This window comes from Engraulis encrasicolus, chromosome 14 (genome assembly GCF_034702125.1).
Source record: "Engraulis encrasicolus isolate BLACKSEA-1 chromosome 14, IST_EnEncr_1.0, whole genome shotgun sequence".
Taxonomy (NCBI): domain Eukaryota; kingdom Metazoa; phylum Chordata; class Actinopteri; order Clupeiformes; family Engraulidae; genus Engraulis; species Engraulis encrasicolus.
In genome coordinates this window covers 3,101,571-3,116,663 of record NC_085870.1, presented here as the reverse complement: position 1 = coordinate 3,116,663, position 15,093 = coordinate 3,101,571, and the positions used below count along the sequence as shown (strand labels likewise).

Sequence of the window (15,093 nt, the reverse complement as noted above, 5' to 3'; positions counted from 1 at the left end):
AGTTGGTGAGATGGCGTGGGAGCTCCTAGGCTATGTTTGGGTTCCACTGCAATCCTGTGCCATCACAAAGATCTGGCAGACCTTTGAATCCACACATTGTACAGGTTTCCAGGATGTGATGTATTTGTGGCAAATAAAGACATTTCAATGTACAGTACACCTGAATCAGATGTATTTGTTTTGTTATAATGCATTTCTTAACCTCAGTAATGGTTTTTAATGCATATTTAGGTTTTCACATGCATATTTATACACTGTATAGTATAGAAGAAGGACTGAAAAGTTTTACAATATCTCACACACACACGCCCATACAGAGTTTGGTGTACAATTTTGGAAATCGGCTGTGATGGCGTCGGATCATCTCCTCTTTTGGGGGTACTGGGTACACACTGCTCCACGGTGGGGGCGATGGCTGCCTCTCACGTGGAGAAGTGTCAAAGTCTTGCTGTAGTGTAGGTCCGTTTTACTTGTCCTTGCCCGCTCTCTCTCACTGTTGCACAGTAGTGTGGTGCTGCCTATTGAAACATGTGGTAGAAATTATGGGAAGTGATGATTTTGTTTATTCTGTGTAATATTGATATTGAACGGGATGTTCTCCTTCACCAGCAACATTCTGAGGTTACTGAGAGGTATGAAATTACCTGCTTAGGATGAGCTGATGTCTGGTGACCGGATGCCATTTTCTTGATGTCCTTCACCTAGCCAGTGTCATTGAGGTCATCAAAGTTTCCGGCCGCCTTGTCTGTAATGACAGGATATACAGTATTAAGAACATGACATATCACTGTCGGTCAGTAGTAGTTTTCTACATCTTGTCCAGACAGTGTAAAATAATTCTAATTGTTGGCAAATGAAATCAAACAGGTAATACTCAAGCACTGGCACATAATACAGTCTTACCCAACTTGTCCAAAAACAATGAAAAATCTGAATCTGAGAATCTGAAGAAGACTGTTGAGGTAGAAACGTTATCCTGCCATGAAAAAATAAAACGCAACAAAAACGATTCTAAGTGTGCAGACTCCTCACTCTGAAAACTACAGTTGACCTTCGTACTGCACCTTTCTCTGGGATGTGCACAATCCTCTCCTTCAAGTAAAAGTATTCAAACTACAAGGTGACTGTGGTCCACTTTTTAGGTACATGTGTTTAGAAAATTTAATTCAGACTTGCGCTTTGCATACGATGTGACAGGCTGTGTTTGGGTATCCGTACAGCTGGTAGAACCCATGTCTGGGTACAGACAAGGGTTTGACATTATAATGTTTTGCTCTCCGGCCACAGTGGCTAGTGGTTTTCCCAAGTCACTAGCCACTCTGGTTTTCTGCTAGCCACATTTTTGCTCACAGTTCTTTTCATTATCGTGCTAAACCAAGAGGGTTAGTGATATGAACACATAATTTCAACATGTACAGTGGCTCCCAAAAGTCTACACACCCCTCTTCAAATGTCAGGTTTTTGTGATGTAAAAAAATGACAGAGAGACAAATAAATTCACAGCTTTTCCCTCCTTCAATCTAAACTATTATTCAATGCAATGCAATGCAAAAATGTACACACCTTTAAATTAATACTTAGTTGCAGCACATTTGGCCTTCATTACAGCACAGTCTTTTGTGGGTAAGAGTCTCAGCATGGCACACATTAATATGGCAATATTCGTTCACCCTCAGAGAAGTAGATGTGTGCACATCCCACTCGATGGGCCAGGTGCAGGACAATGAGAGTAAATCCAAGTGAAAAGAGAAGTCCGCGACACTGCTTGTCTATTTATTATTTAATCGAGCAACGTTTCGACCTTCAGGTCTTCATCAGGCAAAGTGTCACTTGAATATTCGTTCACCCCTCTTTGCAAAGCCCTCCAAATCAGAAAGATTGCGAGTGCAATCTCCCACAGTCCTCCTCAGATCACCCAACAAGGCCCCCAATCTGGGCCATTCCAAAACCTCCATTTTATTTTGGTGAAGCCAGTCTTTAGTAGATTTAGGTGTGCGCTTAGGGAAATTGTCGTTGTGAAAGATTAGTTCCTCTGCATCTTCACCTTTCTACCAGGGGGGCGAAGATTTTGTGCCACTACCACAGCCCCTGTGGAAATGTTCATAATTGCCTCCTACCTAATGAAGGCCCCAGTGACAGCTGAAGAAAAACAGCACAAAAGAACCCTCCCACCACCATACTTCACTTTAAGTATGGTGTTATTGGGGTGATGTTTTTTGCCAAATATACCCTTTCGAATTATGACCAAAAAGTTCAATCTTGGTGGAGTACATTTTGCAAAAAATATTTCTGTAATCTCCCAAATGCATGTGGGAAGACGTATTATGGTCAGGTGAAACCGAGGTTTAACATTTTGGACATAATTACAAAAGGTAACAACACCTCATTGCCAAGGTAATACCAAGTGTAAAGTGAAGCATGAAGGTGCCAGCATCATGCTATGTGATTATCGTTCTTCAGCTGTAACTGGGAGGTTGGAATTTAGAACAGTTCCACAGGGGCCATTAAACATACTGCCCCCTGTTAGAAAGGTAATGATGCGGATTACCTTAATCATTCAGAAGACAATTACTTTTAGGCAAATACCAAAAATCAACAAAAAATGGTTTCATTAGAATAAGATTGAGGTTTTGGAAAGACCCAGACAGAGTTCCGACCTGTATGACACGGAACATCTGTTGGGCAATCTGAGGAGGACTGTGCAGAGGAGATGCATTCGCAATCTGTCAGATTTTGAGTACTTTTGCAAAGATAAGTGTACAAATATTGTCACTTCTATGTTTGCCATGCTGATAGACTCTTACCCAAAAAGACTGAGTGCTGTAATAGAAGCCAAAGGTGCTGCAACAAGGTATTAGGTTAAGGGTGTGCATATTTATGCAACGATGTAGATAGAAGTTTTTTTTATTTTCTATTCTTTCCTTTTAAAGCTTTAAGTTTGTTTTCTGTCATTTTTTTACGTAACAAAAACCTGGAATTTGAACAGGGGTGTGTAGATGTTTACCTCAATCTAACCGCTTCATCCCGGTTCATCTTCCGTCTCGGATTGATGTTGAGGAGCCTGGTTAGTAGCATACCTGCAAGTGCTTCTTCCACCGCCTGAAAATAAATAATGCAAGAGGGAATAATATAGACCGATTGGTAAGAGTATGCACCAAGCAGCTGAGCTGTCTGCTCATTTCGAGAGCTGTAAACGATTACATTACTGCCATAGAAAGAGGGCTGGCTGCACTGCTGACAAGTTCTTGAATCTTGATGTAACAGTGCACGTCATTTTAGCATCAACAGGATGTGACGCAAAAACGTACATCCATTCAACAGGGCAAATATTTGATGATGTTATTACCATCTTATAACAATGACGACTTGGCCTGTATTATAGTTCTCAGAGTCGCCAAGAATGCTCAGCTTCCTGCTTGTTTAGCATGACACAGTAGGTCATGCTCGCATTAATTAGTTAGCCTACTAGCCTACTAAAGGACTTGTATTTATAATCAACATAAATCCACCACCAACAACTGAACTAGCCTAGTGGTCTATTTACATGTCAAATATGTTCCACACAGCACAGAAACAAAAGAAAAGAGAAGAGAAAACATTGTAAGCTGGTCTTCGTCATTCACACACTTTGACAGTGTTTCCTAAATTGTGGCAGACAAGTGTCTTGAGAGCAAATACCTACCTAGGCTCTTAAACAGCACCTTCCTCCATTCTGGCGTCCAACTTCAGGAATGGGTCATCATCTCTGTATGAAAGCATGCACAGAATTAGTGGTCAATATACAACATTTTTATAAAAGTAAGAGTATGCACATCCCACCTCGCTGAGGCCAGGTGCAGGACAAAGGCGCGTCTAATAGTGGAAAAGAGTAGAAGTCCGCAGTGGCTCCGCTTTGAAAATGTATTCAGGTCATACAACCATGAAAACCCTGTTGGGGGTCAGCTGCTCTATGTTCCCACAGCCCATTGGTCCCACAGCTTATTCTTGCTGCTCCATGTTCCCACAGTTATTCCCACAACTATTCAAATATAGGCCATATGTTCCACACCTGTTTATTCTTAACACTACTACATAAGCTTGAGGCAGTTTTGAAAACTATCTCTGAACTACAGGAAGCCACATCTTGAGCAGTCACCTATAGCAGAAATGACAAGATCTGAAACGAACTGACTCATTTGAAAGAAAGGGCCCAGTGCATTAAAAAAGAGAATGCAGACAGCCTATTTCAGGAGACTCAGAAATACTAGGCAGGGCACAGCATAGAGAGAGATCCAGGAGCGGTGGCGTTTAAACGTGACAGAAATCCAAGTTAAAACTTTAGAAAAGTGAGTTATTAAAAAGTCACTGGACTCGGAGGGAGGAGCACTGCGCAGAACATAGGGCTTTTTGATGCATAGAATAGTTTACAACGCCTGCTCATTCAATCAAATTCTCAATAACAGCATAAAAGCGAGCTTACCCTGTACTGTACCCTACTGGCTGCCTGGCATTCAAAATCCTTCACAGCTCAACCAGCCAGGGCTGTGCGAAGCGTTGCCACGGCAACCTGCCCAGGCCTGAGCGCTTTGCTTCGTGCGATATGTAAAGGGTCAAAACATACCAAGGCGGAACGGCCTCACCAGAGAGAGTAATACTAGAGAGAAAGAATCTCTGGCCTCACACTGACAGCGTCGGCGTGCGCCGCCAGTCCTGTTCAAAACCCTCCCAAAGAGCCAAAGCTAGCATGCTACTTTGCCATTCATTTGAATGAGACACCGCGGAACGGTGCAATTATCTCCAGCACATACATTAATTCTCCAGTCTTGTCTAAATTTAAATGTAGGCTATTCCTATGGCGAACTATTCTCAGTTTATTATTATTATTATCATTAGAGGGTTGCTAAACACATGTCAGTTGAATATTGACTGAACAAACTAACCTCGGTCTGCGAATGATGATTCTCCTCTTTGGCCTCTCTGAAGTCCAGGCGAACAAAGTGGCACGGCATCCTTTATAAGCTTTGTGATACCACGGGCGGTCTTTACAAAACACTGCTTCTCAAAGTGCTCAGAGCAAACCTTGGTCTCAGCGTTGATCTGTAACCATAAATACCAGGGTATGCATTTCAGTTCGTTAGCAAAACAACTTGATTTTGGCACCAGGCCGGGAGGTAGATGGACACTCCCAACTGAGATCGCTCCCGGACGTGCAGTCCCAGGTGTTTCTATCACTCCCGGACGTGTAGTCCCACCCGATTATATTTCACGTATTATCATACACTGCCACATACAAGCAATTTAGGGTTAGGGTTAGGTTTAGAGTTATGGTTAGGCTTAGGGTTAGAAACAAAAAACTAACATCAAAAAGATAACTAGCTCCGTTATATGGCGGTGGGATCGATAGTCTGGCTAGTGGGAGCGAGCTGACCGGGGAGCGTCCTGCGTTGGGAGCGACAATCAGGGAATCAAGTAGGCCTATGCTACTGGTTCTGGTAGCACAAAATCAGTGGCCATCGGATCGCTTACCACACAATTAAAAGCCTAATCTTGAAATAGCGATCTGGAAATATCATATACATGTAGCGTTGTGTAATTACACATTCATATTTTTTATTTCACCGAGGCATTCGCGTCATTAGGCTACACGAGTCATGACAAGTTTGGCGAGCTAGCTTATTTGTGCTAGCTAATGCGTATGATTGAACATAATTTTGCATCTTACCTTGAAATATGGACCAGGATCCCTCTTGATGTGATTTATACATTCACGGCGAAGTGCCTGCTCTTTGGGGAAACGGTGGAAAGTCTGTCCACGGTAGGATTTTTTTTCTCTTTGAGGACGAACATTTGGGCACACAACAGTGAGGCGGCATGACAGCTGGTGCGTTGCCGAATGTACCCCTGAAGTGTACCCCCAACGTCTTTAGAAAGTTCCGGGTGAATAAGGCGAACATAGACATAGCATATTGACACAATGTTTTCATCCACCAAAAAATAAAATGGGTTTACGAATAAAGAGGTGAATGCCTTTGTCAGCAGCAGCCGTGAGTTGCGTTTCAGTTGTGTTTCAAAGGTGGTCGTTTGCAGTCACCGTAGCAACGATAGTCTATCAACAATTGAGATCTGAGATCTCTGTGTTTGACTATTATGGACTAAACAAACTTCCGCCTCATTTGTTATGCTAACCAGTGGGAGGAGATAATTTAAATATTCATATTTCTGCTCGCGCGCGTGAGGAAATTCATGTCACCTCTCGCGCGTGAGACGGTGTTTGCGCGCGCGTGGCAGCGTTTGCGCGCGCGCGCAGAGCAAAATCGCGCGCGCGACAGTGTCTACGCGCGCGCGCGGAATAAAATACCTCGCGTGTTCAGTAAGTGGCGCTCGTGGACCTTTTGTCCACATTATGACACCATAGAGATTGGTCCTCAGTACACTGTATGTTTTGGGTGAGGAGTCCTTTCAGATGACTTTGTCACGCGCCCAGCCAAAGCTGTCAGCGACCGTGTGCATGTGTGTGTGTGCGTGAATGCATACTGTGTGTGTGTGTGTGTGTGTGTGTGTGTGTGTGTGTGTGTGTGTGTGTGTGTGTGTGTGTGTGTGTGTGTGTGTGTGTGTGTGTGTGTGTGTGTGTGTGCAGGGCCGCTGACAGCAGGCCTGGCCAGACTCACCCGGGACAAAATCATCTGAAAGAGCCCCCTACCTAATAAATACAATGTGCTGAAGACCCCATTCAGGGCCCCCCCCTCTCTCCAACCGACAACTGATTCCTTTGTCCACCCCCCTGTCGGCTTCCCTGTGTGTGTGTGTGTGTGTGTGTGTGTACCATTCGGTGTGTTATGTGTGTGAGGACATCTCACAGTGTGGGATGTGTAAATGTATCTTATCATGACTGTGTGATGGCTCAGGCTTCACAGTGCCCGGAGTGGAGCTGTGTCCAGCCATACTTTTGTAAACAACGCTGCTTGAATGCCAAGGCACCGAAGGAGGTTTTCCAGAACTGTGAGCTGTGAGCACGCATCCATTTCTTTTGATTTTCTGCTGAGCTTCACGGAACAGTCGTGTAATGTGACTGCGAGAAATATTGCCGAATAAATCTTTCCCCTACGATGCGAATGAATTATGTAATCAGTTTTCTTCTCACACTCGCCACCCGCCACCCGTCTCCTTCCGAAACTAATAACAAAGCTCATGCATTTATTGCCTGTTTAAGAGAGCAGAAGAAATCATGTTTTTTTATTATTTATTTATTTGTTATTTAGCTGCATTTTTATTTCCACATATATTACCCCCTTTCATTTCAATAATCGAATTGCAGTTGAGTGATATGCTGTTTGATTTCAAAACTGGCTTTAAACGGGCCTCAGTTTATCAAGACATTTTTCACTTACCTCAATTAGACATCAGCGTTTGTCATGCCGCTTTGGTGAAGCTGCTGTTTTCACCCTCTTATCTGTGTGTGTGTGTGTGTGTGCGTGCGTGCGTGCGTGCGTGCGTGCGTGTGTAAAATTGATTTATCCATTATTTAGAATACCATAAATATATACAGTATACACACTTCAAAAATGCTCGAATATACAGTATACCCACTTCACAAAAGTAGACTACACCACTGCAGTACAGCTTCCCGGTCCAGGTCCTTTGCCGGTCCTTCCCCAACTCTCTCTCCCAGCTCACTTCCTGTCTCTCCTTCACTATCCTGTCTCACAAAAAAAAAACAATTAAGGCTGAAAAGCCCCAAAAAATACTTACAAAAAAATTAGCATAATTAGCGCCGCACAACTGACTCACCGGTGGGCCCCGCACCCTTGTGGGCCCCTATTTTCAGAAATGTAAATATGATAGCGCTATATATATATTTTTACATTTCTGAAAATAGTGACCCACGAGGGTGCGGGGCCCACCCGTAAATACCCGCTATGCCAGATGGCCAGTCCAGACCTGACTCACAGGGCCGCTTTATCACATCCCGAGGTCCTTAAAAGCCTCAAAGACCTCAATTCCCCTCCCAGGACCCTACAAGTAACACAACCACTATACATTCTTTTAGCTTTTTAAAAAGGTTTTCCTGCCTGATTTTGTGGTAACGATTCTTGGAACACAAACTCTGCACTCCCAGCAAGCAGGCGAGCGAGGTCAGATGTTCACTCCTCAACTGGCTCTTGGGTACACATGACTCATGCAGTAGCAATGCTTCCTATGTACTGTAGTTATTATGATGCATAATATATTACTATGTCACTGTGAGAGGTCACAGGACATTTAGATATATAGATTTAAGATTCCAGAGTTCCACCGTTCTGTACCATCATGGTCAGATGAAAGAAGTGAGACCATTTAGTGACTATTTATTTATTTATTTGCTATTTACTAACCTTAACCTCGGCTACAAATACCCAGGCTGGAATAAAGTGAGCCAAACTGGGGTCCGTTTCTCGATTCTTGTCGTTGCTAATCGTCTTAAGACCGTCTTAAGATGTAACACCATTCCCTTGGATTTAGTGGTGAGCGTCGCTGTCGAGAGAGAGTTGAGTCGCTCTTATGAAGGACATTGCTACCGTCGTTAGCAAAGATGTTTTCGAGATACGGACCCCTGGCTAGTAGGCTAATGTTGCATATGGCGCGCGGGGTCAGCTGTTGTAAATTCAGAGCGCTTACCAAGTATGTAGATATTAAGAGGCACTGTAAAAGAAACAATTACACAACCCCTGGCCCCTTTTCACCTGTCACCCTCCTTTCACACAGCCCCCTCACCCCACACATTCCACCTTTCCCCACCTCCCCTCCAAGTCGACCCTTCTCCTGTCCTGATTTACACCGAGAGAGGGACCTGCCTGTTGGCTATCAATCTGTGGCCCTCAGCCCTTGCCAGAGACACCCCCACCAACACCAACCCCAACCCCAACCCCAACCCCCCCCCCTCGGGCCATTACGTCCGATCGGAGACAAAGTGCACCGTGGGAACTGATCAATCAGGCCTCTCTCAGGTTCCGACAGGGTGGTGACAAGACAAGGCCCGGGCGGGCTGTCTTCTCTTCTCCTGGCCGCTGGCTGTCTCGTGGCCCCGCTCCACATAAATAACCACAGGCACATCATTAGGGACCTTATTTATCATGGCCCTCCTAAATAAATCCTCTTTATCGCTCCTGCGCTTTATCCGCCATTAAGTTTTATGCCCCGCAGGTCCTCACCAGTGCACACCACGCCACGCTGCAAGGAGAGGAGAGGAGAGGGGAGGAGACGAGGCCCTGAGTAGCCATGAAGTTCAACTCAAGGAGAAAGTGAGAGTAGATACACACACGGGCACGCGGGCACGCGCGCATGCGCACACACACATAATGATAATGCGTGTAACCACTTACTGATCCCCAGTTACTTACTCGAAAAGCAACTCTAGGGAAGATGCTCGTAGTGTTTCTCAATGGGGACTCTATAGCCCTGGCAGGCACATGATGAGGTCACGGGGGCGTCTGTTTTAAAAAAGGATGAGAACCACCATGTTACATAACCCCTTAAGACGCGGCTTTATGATTTGTTGTTACCAGTATGGTAATGACCAAGTCGTGGTGCATTACTAAAGGGCCCGTGTTGTGTCATAGTATTGTAGTGCTATGGTGGTTACATTCAGTGGTGTAGTCTACTTTTTTTAAGTGGGTATACTGAGATCCCTGAAATTTAGAAGTGGGTATACTCTGTATTCCCGCGTTCTACGTAGACTACACCACTGGTTACATTTCAATGTCTATTACAGCGTGCCACTGGAGGTACGGCGCGCATTAAGGGGCTACTATATCTGCAGCAAGCTCCTCTGAAGGTCCTTTAAAAAAAGAAAAACAAAAAAACGTTCAAGCCTAGCCTAAAACACACAGCATTACAAGGTGAGCAGCGACCACACCACTGCCATCGCCCTGCATATTTATGGTCACAGTGTTTGACTCAAGCCTTACTGAGCTATAGTGGGCAGCACTTAAGCCATTTTAATATGTCTGCGCCTTTTTACCCTTGACAAAGCACTCTCCCAGCCATCTGCTAAATTACAAGACTATATTCAGCCTCACCTACTGTAGCTAGTCTGCAATTACACAGGGCAACACAAAGGCACAGGGCGATGATTTCCCAGTTTCAATTTGACCTCTTGTCACCTCTGTAAAATTCCTGATAACGTATAGTTGAAATATAATACTCATTTATCACTATACTTTGTGTTTTTTGGTTATTTTTTTATTTTATTTTTTGCTTTTTATGCCTTTATTATGACAGGATAACAGCAGAGAGACAGGAAATTAGCAGGGAGAGAGAGACAGGGCTCTGCAAATGACCTGGGGCCGCGAGAGAGAGACAGGGAGAGTTCGCCTGCAAATGACCTGGGGCCGCCCGCGAGAGAGAGACAGGGAGGGCTCGGCTGCAAATGACCTGGGGCCGGGAGAGAGAGACAGGGAGGGCTCGGCTGCAAATGACCTGGGGCCGCGAGAGAGAGAGAGACAGGGAGGCTGCAAATGACCTGGGGCCGCGAGAGAGAGACAGGGAGAGTTCGGCTCTGCAAATGACCTGGGGCCGCGAGAGAGAGACAGGGAGGTCTCTGCAAATGACCTGGGGCCAGGAGAGAGAGACAGAGAAGGCTCGGCTGCAAATGACCTGGGGCCGCGAGAGAGAGAGAGAGAGAGAGAGAGAGAGAGAGAGAGAGAGAGACAGGGAGGGCTCGGCTGCAAATGACCTGGGGCCGCGAGAGAGAGAGAGAGAGAGAGAGAGAGAGAGAGAGAGAGAGACAGGGAGGGCTCGGCTGCAAATGACCTGGGGCCGCGAGAGAGAGACAGGGAGGCTGCAAATGACCTGGGGCCAGGAGAGAGAGACAGGGAGGCTGCAAATGACCTGGGGCCAGGAGAGAGAGACAGGGAAGGCTCTGCAAATGACCTGGGGCCGCGAGAGAGAGAGAGAGAGAGAGAGAGAGAGAGAGAGAGAGAGAGAGAGACAGGGAGGACTCGGCTGCAAATGACCTGGGGCCGGATTCGAACCCGGGTTGCCAGTGTAGCAGTCGAGTTCCCAGCCGATTCAGACACGGCTGGGCCATCAGTGTTTCCCACAGAAATTTTGGAAACTATGGGGGCAGCTGGGATTTTTTTTTTGGGGGGGGGAGGATTTCACGCGGCATAAATGCAAAACGGCAAAACAATGAGTACAGTATGACATTGGCGCATGGAGAAACTATAGGCCTACATTTCAGCCATTTATATTTTGAGAAGTTACATAAGATTTTACCCATGACATGTATAGTATTACATTGTCGTTTATATTAAAAAATGCTGTACAGTGAATCATTTCTGTTTACAACACACTTTCATTCGTCCCTCATGCAGGGGTCTATGCAATGAAAAAACAATTAAACAAAATTGGAGCACAGATACGAATTTACGTGTAGGAGCACTTTGAAATTGTTAATGCACAGACAAAAAGGGTCATCCCAACTCATCCCAACTGTCCCTTCTCTGAAGGCTTTTTATTGCTCCCAAACCCAAGTTAACTACAACAACTTGACTAGGCTTTTGATCCCTGTCTTTCAAGCACTCATGGTTTTCTCTATAGGATGTATTTACTCCAGGAGGTAGGGTTTTTTTTTTTTACATTTTCGGAAACTATGGCGGCCAAATTTAAACTATGGCGGTGCGCCATAGTTTCCTAAATGTATGGGAAAACACTGGCCATACTTTGTGTTTTATCATGTGTGTACTATACACTGAATGTTGTACTTTTCTGGTTTCATTAGTACAGGAATATGTGTCCTGGATGGAGTACTGTAAGCCTAAAATTGATTCAGCCCAACGAATGGTTCAATAATGAGATATCCACTCTATTAAATTGAGCTCTCTCTCTCTCTGATGCCTCTGCATATTTTAATAGAAATATATTTGTAATTCATTACGATCCTTCAAGGGAACACTCTGGAAATTATTATTTTTTTCTCTTCAGAGTGAAATGATGTCCTTGAGGATACAGTGATAGAAAAATGAGTCTTCCCTCCCTCTCTGTCTCCCTCTCTCTGAGGAAGAGCAAGAAACTGTGTGTGTGCGCGTGCGTGCGTGCGTGTGTGTGTGTGCGTGCGTGTGGTATGATAGAGGCAGACTGACATCTACAAACATTTAGCCTCCTAACTGCTGGGTCTCCAGCAATGTAATGTAATACAATTCAGTGTTTAAGATGAACGAAGAGGTAATACTTTATTTTAGGGATACATCTATTAGCACTAATACATACAATGTTAATGCCTGCATAAGTAACTTGTAAGGCATGTACTAAGCAAACGCTAAGGCCTACTAGGTCCTTACTAAGGTTAAATTGGTAATAAATCCCTTATTGTGCATGAACAAGACATTTGCGAATACATGCCTAACAATAGGGATGTAAATAAAATCGAAATGTATCGATGTATCGGAAGTATCGGCCGGCGATTTAATCGAATCGCATCGTATCGTGGGACATTCTTAAGAATCGAAAATAATCGAATCGCTGGCCCCTGTGCAATTCCCTAGCTCCATAACACAATAGTAGTGGAAAAGTAATTCGAAAAAATCGAATCAAACCGAATCGCATCGTATCGTGGGGAATTCTTAAGTATCGAAAAAAATCGAATCCCTGATTTAAGAAATCGATACTGTATCGTATCGTCATGAAGGCTGTGATTTACACCCCTACCTAACAAATGTTTGATTTTGCTTTGTACATGCCTTACAAGTTACTTATACAGGCACATTGTATGTATTAGTGCCAATAGATGTATCCCTAAAATAAAGTGTTACAAATGACGGGCGCTGTGGCGCAGTGCGCTAGGCCCCCCACATTTGGGCTTTCATGCCCCTGGGGACCCAGGTTCGAGTCCATCCTGGGTCATCCCAACCCTGCCCCATCTCTCTCCCCCACTCTCTTCCTGACATACTCTCAACAGTCAGCAATTAACCCAAAAAGCCCTAGAAAATGATAGGGGAAAAAAGATAAAGTAATTAATGAAAAAAATGGCAGCACCTGAATGTTCCACTATTCTACAACTTAAAAAAAAAAAAAAATTAGGCCACTAATGATGATTTGAGTTCTGTCTCTGCATCAGTCATAGCATTTCTCATCACAAGCACTATTTGACCACTCTCTCTCATTTCACATCTGCATTCAGAGCCGCCATCATCATTATACTGTAGGTCTGGGGCTGGTGCTCGCTCCCTCTGCAAGGACGTTTGAATGAGACTACTGTAATAGGGCAGCCGGATGCCTCATAAACACTAATGCATCAGATCGAGCTGCATATCAATCTAGTCCAATGATACAGTCCCCATAAGGTGCTCACTGAGAGCGTGTGGTGAGTGCTTGAGTGTGTTAAGAGAAGAGGTCAGGCCTCTCCGGGGAATCAAACTTGTCACACCAAAGAGCCAGGCCTGATGGTGTGACAGTCCCATCATTAGGCCAGTTACATACAAGAGCGAGGTGTGGCTCCAGTGAGAAGACGGCGGTCTTTCTGCTTAGTCTCGGCCGGTGTGTTCAACTCAGCCTTTCACACTGACTGTGTCGGTGTGTGCAGCCAGTCCTGTTCAACCCTTGTAATGGTCATACTCATCAGTGAAGAAGGATGATTGTGCACATATCCCAGGTTAATGTGAAGGGCAAAAGGCTAATTCCAGTTTTGGAGTGAGGAGTGAGGAGGAATGCTCTTTTTGTGTTTTGTCAAGTGAAGTAGTGTTGTGCACATCCAAGACGCAGGTGCAGGACAAAAGGTCAGAATGCTATGAAGACAGAAATGAATGTCCGCACACTGTCTCCCGTGTTGCTTTTTTATGAAGAGTGACTAGCTTGAAAGCGCTTACTTGAAAAATAAAAAAGCAACACGAGAGTAGTGTGCAGACATTCATTTTTATCTTTGTGTTTTGTCCCATGGCAAAACTATGTTTCGACCATTGAGATCTTTGAAAACATAGTTCTGCCAGCGAATAAAATTCAAAAAGAGAGTTTCAAGCTTGTGGGCTCCTCACTCCTCCTCACTCCTCATTGAGCCACAGTAGGAATCAGACAGCCATCTGTGATCTGCGGTCCTCCTCTCACCTCGTTCATTGATTTGCTTATCTTCACTGTAAGTTTGAAGGGGTTATCTGCGTCATGTAAAAATTGCTCTGACAAGGCACTGAAGCCATCTGTCTTCTTGATAGAACCTTTTGTTCGCTTGATTGTTTCAGAGGAGAAAGTGAAATGTCTTTGTACATTCTTTTTTTAGGCACCTTTGAAAATCAAAGATTTATTTATACACATTTACAGGATTTACAAAGATGTGTATGTCAACAGTTTAGTATACTGTATTTGCAGAGTGATCTCAGGCATGGGAGAATGTGCAAGAGAGCATCTAGGTAAATGAATAATGTGTTTGCAGATGGGAGGAATGGGAGGAAAGAGCCACTGATGTCCTAAGACAGTGTTTCTCAACAGGGGAGCCTGGGGTGCCGCGGGCCGCCCTCAGGGGTGTCGCGGAAACGTGGCTGATAAATAAATTATGTAATATAATACATATTTGTCTAAATTGATGCTAGTCAGTGTTATCTTTCATCTGCCATTTACGCACAATAAAGTAAATATATGTCGCCCCAGTCAGCTGCAACTTCGAACGTAGGTTGTGTGACGTCTCCAAATGTGTTCCTTTTCTAAGCTTGTGTAGTATCGGATGCGATGCCATGTTACGGCTTGTTGGTTTGGGGTGCCTTGAAATGTTTCATGAATTGAAAGGGTGCCTCGCCTAAAAAAAAGGTTGAGAAACACTATCCTAAGACATCAAGTGCCTTTGCTGTAAGAAAAAGGCCTGAAAGGTGAAATTTGATTGTGTGTCTTTGTGCATGTGGATGTTTGTGTGCGTGCGTGTGCGTGCGTGCGTGCGTGTGTCTGTGTGCGTGCATGCGCGCATGTGTGTGTGTGCACACTGCACAGCTCTAACCACTCAAGGGACCAACAACACAAACAAACAAAAGTCCTTTCTGTTGCTCCCATGTGGAGTCACACATGTCAGCAGAGTGGAGTGTTTCAACTCCATGAAAAGAGTCCGAGACACGAGTTCCATGTTCTCTCGACACTTCTTCTGTCCCCTCTAAAAGGATT

General features: G+C 44.6%; 1 long non-coding RNA gene across 1 annotated transcript; it reads right to left on the bottom strand.

Annotated features, from left to right (window-relative positions):
* Positions 1–302: 302 nt before the first annotated feature.
* LOC134463044 (uncharacterized) lies at positions 303–5,862 on the bottom strand. Its single transcript, XR_010037615.1, has 6 exons — positions 5,702–5,862; positions 4,920–5,076; positions 3,683–3,745; positions 3,005–3,099; positions 645–745; positions 303–518 (listed from the first exon to the last, which is right to left on the bottom strand). It is a non-coding gene; the product is annotated as an uncharacterized LOC134463044 (long non-coding RNA).
* Positions 5,863–15,093: the final 9,231 nt, after the last annotated feature.